Source organism: Coturnix japonica, chromosome 1, assembly GCF_001577835.2.
Source record: "Coturnix japonica isolate 7356 chromosome 1, Coturnix japonica 2.1, whole genome shotgun sequence".
Classification (NCBI taxonomy): Eukaryota; Metazoa; Chordata; class Aves; order Galliformes; family Phasianidae; genus Coturnix; species Coturnix japonica.
In genome coordinates, this window is record NC_029516.1 from 83,651,624 (window position 1) to 83,671,148 (window position 19,525).

Genomic DNA, 19,525 nt, shown 5'->3' on the forward strand with positions numbered 1-19,525 from the left:
CTATCAGAGCTGTTAAATCACCTTTTGCATTACATTTGGAATGATTCCACTTAGCCAAAATTCTTCTGAACTCTTTTGCATCCCAAAGCCCTCATCCTGTTCCTGCATCTTCCAATAAACTGAATTTACCCTGCCTCAGTCAGCCTGTGGGTTCTCCCCATAAAGGTAGAGATGAGATCTATCATTTTCTTTCTTCCAATTTTTGTTTGTTTTGTTTAATAAACAGCGTCGTGAGTTTCCCTAAGTCTTCTTTTTTCAATTCTAGGCAAAGCAATTTCTATTTAGTTCCTGCTCCTGGATAATAGTTTCCAGAGAACTAGTCATCCTTGTACATTTCCTGTAGGTTATCTCCAACTAATCCAGATCTTTCTTTAAGAGACAGCCCCAAATTCAATGCAGTCCTTTGGCCCTGAGGCCCTTGAATCTTTATCAAAGTGAAGAAGAATGGAAAGATTACCTCAAGTGCTTTGCTGCCTCCCAGTATGGTATTTGGATTCACTACAGCAGTATGACATTTTTAACTCATGACTCATATGTATTAGCTCGTGGTTCAGTACAACCCCTGACCCTTTCCTGTACAACAGCTTCCTAGCCAGCTGCTCCTCATTCCTTATTTATGCAGCTGATTCAGCTTGCCTACGTGAAGTACCACCTTCTTGCCCCTATTCCATTTCAGCTCATCTTCCCCAGGTTGTCAAGATCATTTTGAATTCTGCTCATGTCTGCCAGTAAATTCAGCCTCCAATCTCTCAGCTTGCTAATGCCTTAAGGATGTTGGTCGCTAATGAACAGAGAGCAGTTTAGGGCAGTTCAATACATCTCTCAATTCTGATAGGGAAACAGTGATAATTACCTTTTGTGTAGAAGTTTCAAATTGTTTTGCACACACCTTGTCGCAGATCTTTGCAGACAACATTTCCTTTACTTTCAAGGATACTAGGAGGGACAGAATCAAAAAACTAGCCAAAGTCAAGACACAAGGGATTCAGCATTTCTCTTACATACATATATATAGATAATATATATATAATATATATATATATAATATACATATATATTTTTTTTCAAAAAATCCACTTTTAAGAAAAGAGAACACAGCAGCAACTCTTACTCTGAACTGCATAGTATCAGCACACATATCTTAATACATCATAGATCCACAGTACACTCCAGGCCAATCAAAGCAACTTTGCTTGAAATGTGATTTTCAGTGTTTGTGAGTGTAGGTTATTGGTTAAACAGATGGGGAAAGTGGGAACAAAGTGAGCTTTTGAAGTTATGAGATCATAGAAAATTTATTCTGATGGCCGAATCAAGGGACTTGAAAGCTGGTGATAAAAAAAGGATTTTGCAATTTCTTGTGTCTAGTTAAATTTGTACCTATTCAGGACATTGCCCTTATATATTGCAGCTGGAAAACCTGTAAGACATCCAAGGTTACTCTGCAGCAAGGCAACTTCCCCATCTTGCAATAAATTTAAACCAAAAGGCCCCCTAAGATATTGAGTCTGAAACTGAAATTGCCTTCTGTCTCACAGGTTAAGGAAAAGCAAATGATCCTACTAAAACAGAGGGAGATTGCAAACCTGGTGCTCAAGAGTCACTCTATGATGATATATAAAAAGTGATGTCAAAGGGAATATTCTTATTTGTGTCTCCATTTGTAATTTATGTTCACTATAAAGCATCACATTGAACAGAAGAAAAAATATATTAGAAGTTTTTTGCTACAGAAACTATAGCACTAAAAGTAACTAGAAGATAGAAGTCACTAAGCAAAGGGCCACAAAAAATAAATCAGCTATTTGAGTAGGACTCTGCTGTGTAGCATACTGGCTTAATGTGGACTATCACAGGCCTTTGTATCTAAAGGCCTTCCTGGTGATCAGCTGTGAGCATCGTGCCAGTACATGCGGACTACGTGGGAAAATGGTTAGAAACACTGCCACTTGCTCCTTAGATGCTTTGATTTTAGATCTTGTCACCCAAAACTATAGCTCTTTGCCCTAAAGATGGCCTTTCTCCCTCAAAACCTTTAATAGCAGACTCATTGTCTGTTGTCTCACCCTGAGGATTTCCCTTCTTTACCCTGACATAAGGGACATAATTAATAAAACTGCAATAGCAGAAGTGATCACTAAAACTTGGAGAATGTTGCCCCTCCAGTTATCCCACTTTTGTAATATTAGGGGCATACTTAGAGAAAAACAAAGGCTTTTCATGGCTTTCCCAGAATGATGAATATACACATAAATAAACAGACAGTACTCTCTCCATTACCTTAAGATTTCTCCAGAGCAAATGTGTATCAGTCTAATTTCTTGCCCCAGTTAAAAGTAAAAAGAGCCCAGTTCTGTCAGCAGTTTAACATGCTAATGACTGTTGTTGTCTAAACTATAATCCAAAAATAGAGATATTCAGGAAAAAAATATTTCTAATTTTGAAAGTCCTGATACGTAGCAATAAGCATGTATGTCAAAAGTGACAAGCTCCTTAACAGCTATAGAACCTTGGCACTGAAATATCAGTACAGATATTTAAATAAGTCTGTGGAGATATGTATCTCTCTTTTATCATTTTGACAGTTTTACTGCCAAGTATTCCAACCACTTAAAAAGCGAAACTTACGAAGTAATTTATCCTCACACATCCCCATCAACAGCATCACAAACATGTCTACAGTCTGGGCATTTATCCTTTTCAAAAACCACCCATAAATTTCCTAATTTGTCAGAAGGGGTTATGTTTCTGGCTAGGGAAGGAGGTATTTTTAGCCAAGGAATTTTTGCTGCTTACCACAACTTCACCAGACTACGCTAAAGGTAGAACAACAATAATAATGATAAAACTCAGCAACACGTAAAAACTTGTAGGACAGCAGTAGTGGTGCTTTTGCCATTTTTACGAGGTTCTAATCTAGTTGCTTCATAAGGAAGCAGATTATGGTCTCATAAAACAATACAATGGAACTATGCTATAATGACTCTAGTAGGTACAGCAGCAGTAGCACTGGAGTAACTTTCTTTACAAATTGTATGATATAGGATGACACACAAATATAAAATCAATCTAAACTTCATTTGATTGTGGTTTCAACCCTATCAGGACAGAAAGAGATCACAGGACAATATGAAGTAGCAAAAGCAACCTATAAAAAAAAAGACCAAGTGATGCTTTCAGCTGCCTAGCTATAAAAATATTTCAACAGATGACCATCACACTAAAGATATTCACAAAATTCATATAAAGCAACAGCTTTAAAAGCAAATCATCAGCTATACAGTAGCAAAGAGTTAAATAGTGGAATGAAATGGCTTTAAACTAAAAGAGGGAGGATTTAGGTTAGACATTAGGAAGAAATTCTTCACTCAGAGGGCAGTGAGGCACTGGTACAGGCTGCCCAGAGAAGCTGTGGATGTCTATCCCTAGAGATGCTCACGACCAGGTTGGATTGGGCCCTGAGCAGTCTGACATATTGGAAGTTCTTCCTGCCCACAGCAGTGTGGTCTCTGAGGTCTCTTCCAACCTGAACCATTACAGTAGTTAGACAAACACAAGTACCCCTTCAGAAACTGTAATTTATATCAAAATACTTTCATTTCTCCCTATGGAAAAATATTAAAAACATGACTTCTAACTAACTACATTACACATTTTATGCCAGCCTAGTAAAAAAGCCAAAATGAGAATTTTGTTTGACAATATGTTTTTTCTGCTTTGTGATATTAAATATAAAGTAGTAATTGTACATATACTGTTTTATATATTCAAACAGGAATACTAACAGAATAAGACTTAGTATTCCAGTTATTCTCAGTGTGAAGGTTATTAAACAATCTACAATTGCCATGTGTATACGTACCTTGCTTTAAAAGTAATACCTCCTATTTATTTCCATGGAAACTACAACAGGTAAAAAGAACACAATAACACTATTTGATATAGAAAATTCTCAGCTACTAAACGTTGTTTTTCAACACCATAAGCTATACATTTTTGCCTGTGATGAATAAGAACATGCATGCCACACTTATACAAATCTGCACCAGCAGAGATGACCCACTGCCACTGCTGCCGCTGCTGAAACACACCACCCACCACCTCACTGTGCTTACATGCACTATTCAGTCTCCACAGACTTTCAGGAAGTGTCAAATGCATGTCAGTGGCTGTAATTTATTTTTTTTTTCCTCATAGAGGAATTCAGTTACACACCTTTGCTTTCTATGCACTTCCATGTCAGATGTCATTCTGTTAGTCTGTCCCTCTGCTGCCATCTGTTACATGGCAAGACATTTAATGGAATATTGCTGGGAAGGTTCATCCTCTACTACCATTCCACCAACACCCATCTCTGACACTGTGGACCAACATAAAAAAGGAGGCATTACTTTCAGAGCAGACCTCATATTTACTGAGGGCCTGACCAGTGCTCAAAATTCCACTGGATGCCTTTCTTTACTATGAACAAATATGATCTTATAGTATTGCCTTTATTTTACCGTGATTTTGAGTTTAAAAAACAGAGGCAAAAATCTGCTTTTATTACACTGATCCTATGGTACGCAGCAATGTGTAATCCAGGTCTGCAACTGCACTGGTTCTATGCTATACTCCACCACAGTTCTAATAATAACCTGAAACTTTTCTTTTAAACATCCTCTATGATAACCACAATAACAAGCCGTAACTGAGTACATACCCTTTCCATCCCTCCAAAAGTCTAAACTATTATTTGTATTCTGGAATTAAGGGGTTTTTGTTTGTTTGTTTGTTTGTTTGTTTGTTTTATGAGAATGAATAACAGTTCCTGTTCTGAAGAGACTATGTACAAACTGACACCCATGTTCTGCATATTTCTATTGTAACTTTTCATAATGCAACCCTACTTTGAAAATGGCTTCTCGAGCTTACAGTGATACATATTTTCTACCCACACACCTGCTTCAGGAACTGGATGTAACAGAGCCAGGATTTTCATGTGGTTTTCAGGATCTTCCAAGGCTGCCTTTGTTAGTAGGAAAAGCAGGCCAGGCCATCACTGACCCAAAATGTTTATGTGTTTGCCTGTGTTTATGTATATTTATATACGTGTTTAAGTACTTATACATATTTGTACAGATGAGTAGATAAACATAATCAACACTTTATTTTGTTTCCTTCTATTGTAACCAGAGTGTTCCATGAACCTATGACTATCATGCTTGCTTTCAGCTAAACCAGTTACACTTGTTCACCATTGTCTTCCCTCCTTATACTATCTGCTTGTCTTTTGTCATAGATTTTTTTTAATAGTGGCATTAGATTGTTTTAATGAGTAACTCGAAACAGAAATCAAGATAGAATAGATAACAAATGTTTACAAGCCTTACAAGCCACATCAGAACTGCGGCTTGCAGAGAAAATCAAGACTCTGTTCTATGGATGGGCTATGAATATTAAATAGATTTTATCAAGGCTTCAATTAACTGATGTTAAGAGTAATGTTAAACAGTGATGCCCTGATAAGGCTAGGAAAAGCAAAGCAGCTTTATTTAAGACTTGTCTTGGTAACATGCAGAGGACCTAGTGGAAAAGGGCAGAATGTGTAAGGAATGCAAAGGCCAAACCTGTTTGGATGTCAAGATGCATACATACACTAGAAAGAGAGAACCACAGAAAGAAATTTCTCTGTTAGTGAATCAAACTCCAGTTAAAAGCGTATGTGTCATAAATGACCAAAACAGTACCTAAAGCTCTTCAGGTTGAATATTGTTCAGAACTGTTTCTTTTTCTCATCCCTTTTGAATGTTTCTTCTGCTCTAGTAAATCATAATATATATTCAGTATATAAGAATATCAATAATGGAAGTAAGTATCCATGGACAAAGTAGCACAATGCTATTACACAAACTTGCAGCAAGCAGACAGTTTTCTAGCAGCAGGATAAACTGACACAGAAGCAAAGTTATCCTACTTTTATGTAAATTCTATCTTTGAACTGCATCCAGCTGGCAGAGCATATTTTATTGTGTTCACTGGGTTTTCATTACACCCCTTGTCATTTGCTGAAAGGTATTTTAACTTCATTTAAATCTCCTTCTGCCTCAGAAATGTCAATAAATGTCATTGTTATCATCAGTTTTGTCCTGGGTCAGCTTTTCTGAGTTTTCTGTCTTTAGATTTGATTAAAATTGGGAAATAAATAGTGAATAACATATTGATTGCAGACTGGGAAAGGCTGCAGATAATTTATCATCTGATGAACATGATGACAAGTTTTTTTCTACTAGAATCGTTAGACTAACAAAATTCTATCTGATGGGAAAGTAGGTTTTGTAACTATTCTTTAACGTTAAGTAGTTTTACAAATCTTTGCTTGGTCATCTATTGACCATAAATCAAGTTAAGATCGATGCTAGATACCCATACTGTTAGTTTAGCAGAGATCTTAAGAAAGAAGTATTAGAGATTATTAAAGCTGAAGTAAAAATTCCTCACTTACAGGAAAGTACTTGGCAATCTTTAATCTGCTCATTCTCATTCCATGGAATGTAAAGAGTCACATTCCACATTTTCAGAAATAATACTTTAGATCATGCAAGGCCATTAGATGAGAAGGTTAAACAAGCGTTCATCATTACTACACCATCAAATTAAAAAAAACAAACTCTGAATGATTCTGGAGTAGATAGACATGGTTCCCTGTATAACAGATGCAGAGAAGTAGCAGAATGTAAACATCCTATCAACCTATCATCATATCAACCCATCAAGAGGCATCTGATTAGACAAATTATTTCCTACAGAGAAAGTATAGTGTCTGTTACTACTTCTTTGCTAGTTGCACAGATACTGCACATTAATAATTTCATTTAAGAAGTACAGATGAACAATAGTAAGCAACATCGATTTGTACAAATAATATCATTAATTAAAGCTAATGTGTGTCCCTAACTGCTGATCATCTGATTTGCTTGCACCTCTGATGTCATAAAGGTTGCCACTCTAAAGTGACTCCACCGGTCAAACTACATGTTAGTGGGTAATCTGTAGTACTGCAATGCAAGACATTCCAGACACACTGGGAGGCCTGGATTCAATACCTCTAGAGAAGTTAGAATAAAAATTGTGTGGTAAAATACATGTGGCAAAATATGTTTGGAAAAATATGAGGAGATTTAGCTTAATGCTATCTTCTGAGCATTTATAAAGAGTAAATCATGTTTTCATCCACTTTGTGTGTACGTGTCTGTGTATGCGTGTGAGTGTGTGTGTGTCGCAGTTGGAGAGCACAGTTACAATTTGTTACAAGAAAGAAGTCTTATGGAAAAAAGGAGACTGGCTAGTCCTCACTGATAAGAAATAGGAACAGACTGCCTATAGACAAGATAACTTCATGTAACTTATTGAGCAACATTAAATTTGTTCTCTGTTCTATTAATCTGTAATATAAAAGAGTCATGGTGAATTTGCATTTTTTTTTTTACTAATGTACAGATGAAAAATAAAGCATGAAAGAAAAATATTCCAGATTTGAAGGTAAGCAGGATGACAAAAAGTGGATCACCCCCATGCTTTCATTTTAAGCTGAACCATTGCATTGTCTTGTGAACCTTGGTTTTCAACCTCCTTTCCTCTGTATCCAGATTCTTTCTTCTCCAGTAAGCTAATGCTTATGGCACTTCTTCTAAGGAACAAATGGTCTCTTACTTCAGCTGCAGTTCTTTTTGAAAAAATACTATGCAAATTAAAGATAAATATTATGAAAAGTATTATCTTTCTTGCCCCTTATTATTTAGACAGTGCCAATGACTCAACCAACAAAAGAATACTCATTGTCAGTTACAATCAAAAGGAAAGATAAATTCAGGAGAGTTATTTAACAGAGATACTTGTTGTGATTCTTCTTCCTACATTGCTAGCCAACCTAGAAAGGGATTTTTAAGGGTATCTAAGAGATTTCAGCAACTCAAATGTCACTAAAACTAATGGGGTTTTTGCTCCAAGTCACTTTTCACTGTGCTTGTTAAGTCTAAGGTATTCTTTTCACCAGATTTGTACCCAGACTACAAATGACTGCAGAATTTTCTAAGGTACAATTAGATTTAGTATCTTCCTTCAATGCCCAAATATTAACAGTTTCCAGCTATTAAGCTCACATACACCAGTTTCATGCCTGACCACTAAGATGCGCTCAAGACTTCACGTGTCAATCTCTACAAAAACAAAACCTCATCTGGCAATATATTTGTCTAACAAATACAGAGCATGATTACTAGATCTCAATTTCCATGGAATTCACATATATCTTTAACTGCTACAAGTCAGCATAAGATATAAGTGAAAAGATAAGGAAATAAATGTCTAGGAATAATGGATTTTTATGTATTATTGTTATGTATTTTCATCACAGCTTCTGATTCACTCCATTGTTGTGCTTCAGGCAATGACAAACCTTTTCATCTTAACAACAGACAATGGGATGTTTGAAATGGTATGTGGAAGAGAGGTGGGTGTGTATATGTAATTTTTTTTTTTTATTTCCCACTGCACCTACTTAGCAATGATACCATGACACCCTACAGAAGGAGCAGCATCTGTATCTTAAACTGTAACTATGTACCATTTCAGAGCTGGAATAGATTTGTTTCCCACATTCCCAGTTCTCTACTAATGCCTGCTGCTGACACAGAGGCAATGTCCAATCAACTGGCTGAGCAAAGTGTTGACAGACCCCAGAGATGCTTCTCTGCCCCTGCTGCGATGAGAGGGCAAAAGGAGAAGAAACAGAGTCCATTAACAACTTGAGGTGGATGTCAAGGGATTAAATATTGTTCAGACTTGCAGTATGAAAAGTAGAATGAGTCAGAGCTCCAGCTGATCCACTGGGAGGAGAGGAGCTGTAAAGACAGATGGGAGGAAGAGGCTGCAGAGTGAAGGTAAGCAAATGATGTTGCAGAGAGGAGGCCTGGGTCAGCCTAAACCTTCATGCACAGCCTGTCAAGAAGAAAATGTAGCTGAGCCATCTCACGCATACCCTCTCCTGTGGCCCTTGAAAAGTGCAATTTACACTCTTGCACTGCCCACCATGCATAATATCACAGAAGGATTGGTCAGGAATGCACAGCCTTCTTTTTTCTCAGAGCCCATTGCCAGTGGCACAGCACCCTTCCTTGTAAGCAAAAGCAGAGCCAGCAGGGGAGGAGTGTTTATGGTTAACTTAGCTGCTTGGCTGAGCAACACAAAGTCGCAAGCTAGTTCCTTGTGAGTATTTGAAGTTTGAAGTTCATGTCAGGAGAGGGATCTGGTCAGTCCTTCCTCAGGCAAGCTGGCTTCTGACCTCTACGATGTGGCAGTAAGCAAAAGTGCTTTCCTTACACACTTCACTACAACTGAACATCTGCTTCCTAACATTTCACCACTTTCTCTTTTCCTCTACGCTTTCATTTCATTTTCATTCCAGTCCCCTCAGGCCATCAGTCATTAAACCACCATCTTTTTCAGAGAAGTCGCATTCCAAAAAACAATAATGCATCTCTGAACATTGCAAAGACTGATCAAAGTGATCCAACACATTAATTAAGCAGAGAAAAATGCACCACATCTGTACTCCCTTAGTGAATGTCACAGAGTACATAACAAAAGAAACGTTTTTACTCTGTTACTAAGGCTTACGCAGCCCTGCCCCCATTCTCCTCATCCCAGTATGATGGTAATAATCAAGATAATCAGGAAGTTGGTATTCATAAATCAATTAATACATCAATTAATGCAATGCTTAATGTGCTGCCTAAAGCAGCTATTATTGGCAATACATGTCGGTTAGTTGTTTCCTTTGTATACCGCTGACTCAGTGGGAATGTATTGGCAGAAGGTACCTTTTGTGCTTGTTTTGCTGATATTGAGAATGATGCTGGACTCTTGCACTTCTGGGAACCACTGTGTCTCCCTTTTTCACTGTCTGAAGGAAAAAATATTGCTCCCAAACTTTCTACTTTGAGTAGAGGGTGCAGCACATTCCTTTGCAAATCAAAATATCTAATCAAGGACACCATATTTCAAACAGTCGCACCTGGCCCCCAGTCTTAAGGTCTGCTGTGGGACTACATAAGGTATGATATCAGCATACAGATTGATTCTATAGGCTGCAGGATATATCAGGCTTATCAGTAGGGACCCTGCACTTTTCAAATAGTGTTAGATGCATATTTTGTAAAATAGTTGTGAATAATTACAGCCTCTTTTCTTCCAAATACAGAAACACAAGATAAATTAGAAATTAACCTTAGAGAGGTGACCAAAAGTAACAGAAAAAAATAACATAATAGTAAGGTAGGGGACCTAATGAACTCTTGCCTACCAATCTCCTATTTTAGCCATACTGCTTTACCTGACTTTCTCCATCAGAGCACAAAACATGGATTTACCAGATCAAGATTATTTGTTTCTGAAACTCAAAAATATACTTTGTAGAATTTTACCACTGCTATAAGAACTTATCTTGCCTTTTATCCACTGAAACAAAGTCAAACAATGACCTGAAAAACTACTGTAAGGAAAATTTTTCACACAACTGCATGCTTGATTCTTTACTACCTGTTAAGTACAGCCCTTACATTAAAATGACACATGATACTTACCTGCTCAGGTCACAGCAAAGAACTTGGGAGGTACAAAATGATGACTAGAGCTCCAGATCGGGATTGAACTATGATACTATGAAAAAAATGCACTGTTAAAATAAAGATAAATAGTATATTATTCTGCTCTAAGGGGACATTATGGACTAGCAATCAAGTCTTAATTCTACTTAGCAACATAATTTTTATAGTTAAATTATATTACTTTCAGCATATGTCATGGGCATTCCACACAATTAGAGTACAATAAATCAAAGTAATTTACTACTTTATTATATGTTGGCGCTGATGTGAGTGCACACTATCTTCAACATGCCATAACAAGTTTTCTGCTTTTGTACACACACAAAAATGTATAATTGTACATAGAAATAATTTGCCTTCTTTTAATTCCAAAGTATTTGAGTTTTTACACACATCTTGAAGGGGCTTAAGTCTTTATAGACACATCTCTTCAATAAAAATAGCAAGAGCAAGTCACTAACAAATAATCAGCATAAGAGCAGTAACGACATATTAGTGCTGAACAATCTCCAGAAGCAAGAAAAAAGAAATATTAAAAAAAAGAGAAAATTAAATGCATATAATGAAGTAAACCTGATCAAGCCACAAATTATCCATATGTGGAAGAAATGACTAGCCACCATCAGACAAAGTATTAACACTGAACAACATATCCTTAAGACACTGAAAAAGACAAACACATTCTGAAATGTACTGTTACAGCTGATGAAAATACAAATGGGAAAAAAAGATTTTGGAACTGTGAAAACAGTGGTGAATATGGAATGAACAGTGCTTTCAAAGGCACCCAGTGTTGACTGAGCACTGCTTCAGATGAATAGAAAAAAGCTCTCAGTATCTAAGGGAGCCGAACCAGTTTGGTGCTCAATACCTTTGAAAATCTCTCTCTGTGACATACAAACTGGAGCAGTTTTTGAACTTGAAAAATCCTGACTGATTCCACACACTTCCACTATCGACAGTCATGGACATTCAGTAACAATACAGAGTGTAGCACACACAGACATAAATAGTGTAAACTTATCATCAATGGACTTCATGGAAGAAAATTCCTCAGATCTGGAGATTTAGCTGATATTTAAATATGCTAAAGTGTTGGAAGAAATGTTGGATGCTATTTGTTCAGTGATTGGCACACAGCTCATACATAGAGGGCATATTTCTGGACAGGAACATGAGAGAGTGCTATCAAGGCAATGCTGAAAAAAGAGAAATGAAATTTACCAAATGGTTGAGAAATTAGAAAAAAAAGACATAGAATTAGAAGTATTCCCCACAAATTGTAAAAGTGACAACAGTAGCCAGGGTAAAATAAAATGGAAATAAACAAAGAATCACAGAATTATAGAATCATGGAATGATTTGGGTTGGAAGATCACCTAGTCCCAACCCCCCTTACATAGGCAGGGACACTTCCTTCTAGACCAGATTGCTCAAAGCCCCATCCAGCCTGGCCTTGAATGCCTTCAGGAAGGGGACATCCACAACCTCTCTGGGAAACCTGCTTCAGTATCTTACCACCTCCACAGTAAATAATTTACTTCTAATATCTGCTCTAAATGTATCCCGTTTCAGTTTAAAGTCACTTCCCCTTGCATTTCCCCCTACACGCCCTTATAAAAAGACCCTCCCTAGATTTCCTGTAGGCCTCCTTCAGATACTGGAAGAATTGCCATGCTGAGATACTGACAGCAGATATCACTAAGTCAGTAATCAGCAGAAACAGAGAGAATGACAAAAGAACTCAGGCTGTTTAGTCTGAGGAAGAGAAGACTGAGGGGACACCTTATTGCTCTCTTCAAATACCTGATAGGTGATTACAGTGAGACCAGGACCGGTCTCTTTCCACTGGTGACAGGATGAGGGGAAAAGGCCTCAAGTTATGTCAGGGGAGGTTTAGGTTGGGTATCAGGAAAAAAACTTCTTCATAGAAAGGGTGGTTAAGAACTAGAATAGCCTCCCCAGGAGATGGTTGAGTCACCATCCCTGGACAAGTTTAAAAACCATTTGGATGTGGTAGTCAGGGACATAATTTAGCAGAGGGTTGTTAGTTAAGGTACTACCCTGGTTAGGTTGCGGTTGGACTTGATGGTCTTTAAGGTCCTTTCCAACCTGAGCAATTCTGTGATTCTATGATTCTCTAACAACACTCATTTTGCCACTCTGGAATTAAAATCCACACATAAACACAAACATGAAAGAATGAGACAATCAGATGTGGTCATAGAAATGTTAAGAAACAGACTTCTGTAACTAGCCTAGTCAACCTCTCTTCACACTTGACTACTCAGAAATATTGAAAAACTCTATTAAAATAGATGGAGATAATTGTATATGGTTAACTGTTGAGGAGGTTGCAATTTTTCAGAATAAAGAAAAAAATTACACCAGATTGAGGACAAACTTATCAACATAAAAAGCAATACCATATTAACACCTGGATGTCCTGTGAGGTGTTACAACAACGTAAATAAACTTAAATATAAATAGTACGGTTTTTTAAGCTTTAAGCATGTAAGAGTATAAAAATGCTAAGAAATGATGTCCGGTTACTCTCCCCATGACGCTACTTTTCCTCTACATAGCTATGCCAACTCTGTCTCTCAAATATAGTTGTTGTTTTTTTTTTCTTTCCCACTTTCTTCTCTCACTCAGGTATTATCTAGATATATTCTTCAAGCAGACCATCACCATCTCTTATGAAATACTTATTTGGTATACTTTAGGTTGAAGACTGCTCCAAATGCAATACCCCCTATGTTATTATGTTGGCCCATGATGTCAGAGGTCTGACAATAGAGGTTCAACCTTCCCATCAGTATTCCATTACATGTTGTTTCCATGTGACATGGAAGTGCATATGAAACAAAGGTGTGTCACTGAATTCCTCAGTGCAGAAAGAATTGCATTCACTGACATCCACTGAAGCTTGCTGACCATTTACAGGGATCAAACAGTGGATGTGAGCACAGTGAGGCTGTGGGTGGTGCATTTCAGCAGTGACGACAGCAGAAGTGGATCATCTCCACTGGTACACAACACAATGTCTCCTGGCAATAGTTGGTAAAAATCTACAGGTCATGATTGTGCTTATGTTGAAAAACAGTGTTTTGGAGCTGAGAATTTAGTCTATCAAATAATGTTATTCTGTTCCTTGTATCTGTTGCAATTTCCATGGAAATAAATGGGAGGCATTATTTACAGAGGTACCTATGTACAATCATTGCCACTGAGAGAAATACCTCCTGTTTGTTTTATTTTCATTCTCATTACTTGTATTTCTCTGAGTGTTTCTTCCTAAGGAAAAATGATAGAAATAAGAACTTTCTCTGTATTTTTTATTATCTGCCATTTTAACAAGTGCTCTGGTCATGTTAATTAAAAGCCTTTGTAATATCTACTTTCCCTCAAAAAGGGTGTTTACTTAGCAGACACACATCATCATCTTTGCTTCAGACTTGGATAAGCTGTGCTCATACAACTTTTACTTCTTCTCATTTGTTTAACACTGTTTTTGTCCCCTAAGTGATTAAGGTCAATGATCATCATATATCAATTTAGCAAAGTTAAAAAAACCAAAACAAAGTATCTCTGAACAATCTCACTTGAACATTTTAACACGATCCTTACTGTTAAGCGTCCTGGCTGATTTCCCATGAAATAGATGTAATTTTTTATACTATTAATAGCTTGTTTCCTACAATACTTGAATGACAGCATATGTTAAGTGCAATGTCTGCAAAATGTAAGCCACAAAGTGTTTTTCAAGTAATCATGAAATCTAAAGTGAGTTGTCCACCATGACTGAATAATGAGTTCTAGAGTGCTTTTGTATATTTAACATTGTGATTTTCTATTTGATCTCAAATACTACATATAAAAGTATCCTAATCTTAGAATTTTATAGCTTGTCCTGAAACTTTATCAAGTGGACCTCTTTCATGAAACATACACATACACTTGGATATACCACGTATTCTTCTTTCTTCCTTTTTCTCCGTCATTAGACCCCTTCATGACACCTTCTACCAATTATCACACCTCATTTTTGTAAATAGACATGAGCTAGATAACCTTGTGAAATTTTCAGTTTATTTAATGTAACTAGTAATCAAGAATTAGAAAATTCTCCCCTGCAGTTTTACACATTCCTGAATATTTAAATTAAAGTATATGCCACTATAAAAAACAAGATACTTACCTGTGTTTCAAAATTACATGAGTTCTAACAAAGGCAGATTATTTGTTTTTAATGAATAAAGAGAATATAAAAAACACTGTAAAATCAGGGTAGCAGAATACACATTTCAAACTTTTCACTCTGCTTCTTTTTTTAATGATAATGAGTTGATTGACATACTCCCCAGAGGGGCAGACTTCTGATAATATCACCTGCAGCTGAGCAGATTATTTCGCTAACTACCTGAAATTGCTGAAACATGTCAGGTATTCCTTTGCTGGTGCTGACAGTAATGAATACCTGGTTTTACACAGTTTCAGCCACATGGGGGAATCACATTTTACTCTCTTCAGTTTTCAGCTGGTAATCTCATACATGAGCATATTTAATATCCTCTTGACTTGTACCAGAACACCCACTAATATCTTATCAAGTGCACATTTTGGAATCTTTCACTTGAGCACTTCATAGGTAGGGGGTAAATTGCAAGGATTTACCTTCTGAAGGTTTATCTGAAATGCTGTTACCCCCTGCTTGTGCTTCTCTTTGCCCATGCAATACCATAGACCTAGAATTACAGAATCTATCATAAATTTTTTTTTTTTTTTTTTGGCTTTCTCATGGGAATAGTAAACATCTCCCTGTAGAAAATGAACATCTTTTCTTCATCTTCACCACCCTGACACTCCTGCTTCCCCTTTCCACCATCCGCCCCCTTTCCCAATAAATAAAACAGTAAAACCTCACAGTATCTTGTTTTGTGGCTAAACCTGGACATTTAGCTGCTAAAGTTTTCACAGTTACTACCAAAGAGCTGCCAGACCAGGCTTGGCAACTTTCAGTGACATATGTATCATTTGAAAACATGGATGGATCACTGAAACTGTAGGCATTTCTTCATCACAAAGAACTGTAACAACAGTTTTCATGGGGTATAAAAACCTGATGACATTTTCAACTCTTTTCAAACCACCTTTAAAGAAATTATGAGGTCCTAACCGTTTGTCCAGACCCGTTTTGACAATACTGTGTCATGAATAGCTGATTGTTCCTCTAACTATCTAGATACCATGTCACAACATTGTTGGAACATCTGTTATCAGTTTACATTGGGGAGCAGCCAACAGGAGCTGCTTTTTTTTTTTCTTTCTTTTTTTCTTTTTTTTTTTTTCTTTTTTTTTTCTTTCCCTTTTCTTTTTCTTTTTTTTTCCCCCAGCACATTATGTACAGTGCAGACACCTTGGAAAAATAATGGAAACATCATTCAGTTGGTGCACATTTCAGCCCATTTCAGTGACTTAACTGAAAGTGTATGTAAAGCATCTAATATGTGAGGACAGCTCTGCTTCTTTAATCACAGTCAACATGTTAACTGCATTATCTATGGTAACAGATGGGTTCTGACAATACTGTTTCCAATCTCACTGACACACAACACTAGTCATCACATGAGTAAGGTTCTGATCATTATGTTATCAGAACAATCTGACTTGTTAAACTACCTCTTTTGCAACACAAAGTCTTGATCTGATGTTAGATGGTTTTGAAATATTTTGTTATTGTCAGTCAAGATACCATGTCCCTGGAGGTTATAAAAGATACATCAGACACTTCTGATGTGCTTTGGCCTTTGATTTCTCCACAGTCTCATAAAAACTTTTGCAACTAGTACCTCCTGGGAGTGTAACGCTTGGACTGAATTTTATGTATACGCATCCAAATGCTTTCTTTCAACCACTGAACATAGAAGCAAACACAGTAAAGGATTGGTTGTCTTTGTTATCAACTTCATTCCACAGTTCACCCCTAAGCCCTGGTACCCTGCTTTTCCAGGTGGCATACAAGTCAATTCAAATCTAGACCCTTTTTTGAAGTCATCACTTCTCACCAAAACAAAACTGAGTTGTTTCAAATAATTCCCTCCATGGATAGCTGCCCACCTGTAGTGTGGATAAGACTGTGCTGGTTTGGTTTCTTTCACTTTATGTAGTCTTCTAATACTACCACAGCATCTTCTGTACACTAAAATATTTCTGTACTTTTTCATTTTGCCTTCTAAACCCTGTACTACAGACTATCTGAGAAAACAAACAAAAACCTTCTTTCACTGCCTCAACACTCTTTTGTACATTTAAATTAGGCAAAAAGCCACTGACATAAAAATAACTTTGCTAAAGCTATAAAAGTTGGGTCTAGGGAAGGTCTGGATCAAGTGCTAGGTGGTGTTGAGATACGTTTAGTTTGTGTGGATGCAAGTCATTCTGTACCATTTTTTCTAGGGCCAGCACTACTTCCTAGAATGGAAGAATGTAGCAGTGCAAATATAATCAAAGATAAAAGTAAATTCTACAATGTGGCCACATGATGATTTCTGTTTCCCTTTCTCATTAAAATGGCTTTCCCATTGGAATGGCTGTCTATGTGGATCTGCAGTATCTTTCTACTTTGGGATTGTCCAGCTGTCTCCAACCTGACTTCCAAAGCAATTTCACACTTTTTCCTTTGGAAACGTTATTAACGTATTTTTGGCTTTAGAACTCATGTTGCAATAGCAAGCACTGTGCATTGTCTCATCATCATCTGTGCTTTCAAAGTTTCTGCATGCAAAACTAAAATATTTGCATTCTTAAAATTTTAAAATTTTGAATGGTTACCTTAATTATATTCAGTTAAGCCCCTTTTTGAAAGGATGCTCCTGATAATTAGATACTTGAGATGAGAGAGAAGTGGTGGGAACTGGGGTCTTCCAGAACACTTTTGACAGAGAACATGGAATGAGTTTTGATCACCTATGAGACAGCAGGACATTTTGGGGATATGAACTACTCAGCTGGCAGAAGAAGGAAATAAAAGGTAATGATATCCAGGTTAGCCTACACACAAGTCAGCCCTCCTTCTCTCATCAAGAGCCAGTGCATTCAACAGGTTAAGAACCTAATGAAGTACTTCACTGTGTAATGTAAAGAGTGAATAAGTTCTCTGAAGCTAGTAAAGCTTATACATGTTTTAGTAGTTATAAACAAAAGAAAAAAAAGTCTTATGTATTAGGATTTCCTAACTTTTTGCTCCATAAAACTGTTCTTTCTTTTTAACTGCTAGAAAAGCACCACAGTGCTCCATACAGAGCTTCAAGATCTGCCAGTTCTTCATAGCAGAAAATATTGAAATGTGTGAACATAAGATATTTTCATAGGATAATACAGTCACTTATATTGGAGAAGAACTTCAAGATCACCAAGACCAAGTATTAACCTGACCTATCAAGTCCCATCACATAAACCAAGTCCCTTATGTACCACATTCATGCATTTGATAAGTACCTCATTACCAGTGTATTCCTCTCCCTTCTCTCTGGTAGATTTAAGGTTACTCATTTCTTCAGACATACAATATGTGGCATGTCGCATACCACATAACAAGTAGAGTGGTCTCCCTACACAAAGAAAAACAAAAACTATACCTGTGATTGATTCTTGTTAACTGTGGTATATAGAGCAGGAACAAAATTTTATACAGATTATGTATTACATTCCAGAAAATATCTTAGAGATGAACACTAAATGGGAAGAAACATCTTTTTCCTGGTGCAGTATTTTTAAGAGCCACTGACTTCTGAATTAAATAGAATCAGCAAATTTAACAAGTGAAAACACGAGCATGTACACCTCAGCTAATGACCTGAACCACAGTATAATCTATTAGATGACCTTTGTACTCTTTAGCTTCATTTTCACCTTTTACTATCATGGAATTTTTTGCATACATTTGAGTGCAAAGCCTATGTTTTCATCACTGAATGTGGTTTAGAAAAGATCATGATTGTAAAAAATACCTTTTATTTGTATCTAAAATTGTTCAAATGACAAACATATCTATTTATGGAAGGAAATTTGATTTATGCAGCTTTCCAAGTGACCCATAAGAAACTGCGCATCTATTAGAAGTGACATGATCAAATAGAATTACAATAATGGCTCCATAAAAACACTTTTCTTGCCTAGGAATGGATATAGAAACATCTGGAAAAAAATATTTTGCTTCACATTTGTTAAAACAACCAACTTCTTGTAGAACTCTTAAATATAAAAAGAGCCTCCAGCCGCATGGACAAATCAAGTCCAGGTGCAGACCTCTAGAGGGCACTGTGATCCAGTTAACGCACCGTTTTCTGTTTCATGCCCTCCCACTCTTCATAGATGTTAAAAACATCAAGTACTCCTTGTCTGGAACAAGAATTTACTGTTTAAAAGTCAGTTTTATGCTGATTTGTTTATATTCTTATTGTATGCAATTTCCTGTCAATATTTCAATGTTGCATATCATTTCTTCTTAATATTACAATTTTAAATAATCTTGCAGCAGAAAAAATAATGTTGCTCATTTCTTTGGTTTTGTTGCTGTTCTTTTAAATGACTGGTAAGGTTTTCTAGCATTGTGGTTACTTGACTATCTACAGGAAAATGGAAAAATTGAAAGCTGGTAGTTAACAGGAATAATCAAAGACAGACAAAATATACCACTCCTTGGCACTGATAGATTATTTGTTTGCAAAAGAGGAAACAGGGGTATGGGGAGAAAATACAATTTTAATAGAAGGTTACTTGAGTGCACTGCAGCAAGGAATTTGAGTGTAAGGCAAAATTGCATATTGTCTCACTTGGCTTCCACATACTTTCCTGCCATGCTAATGAGAAAAATG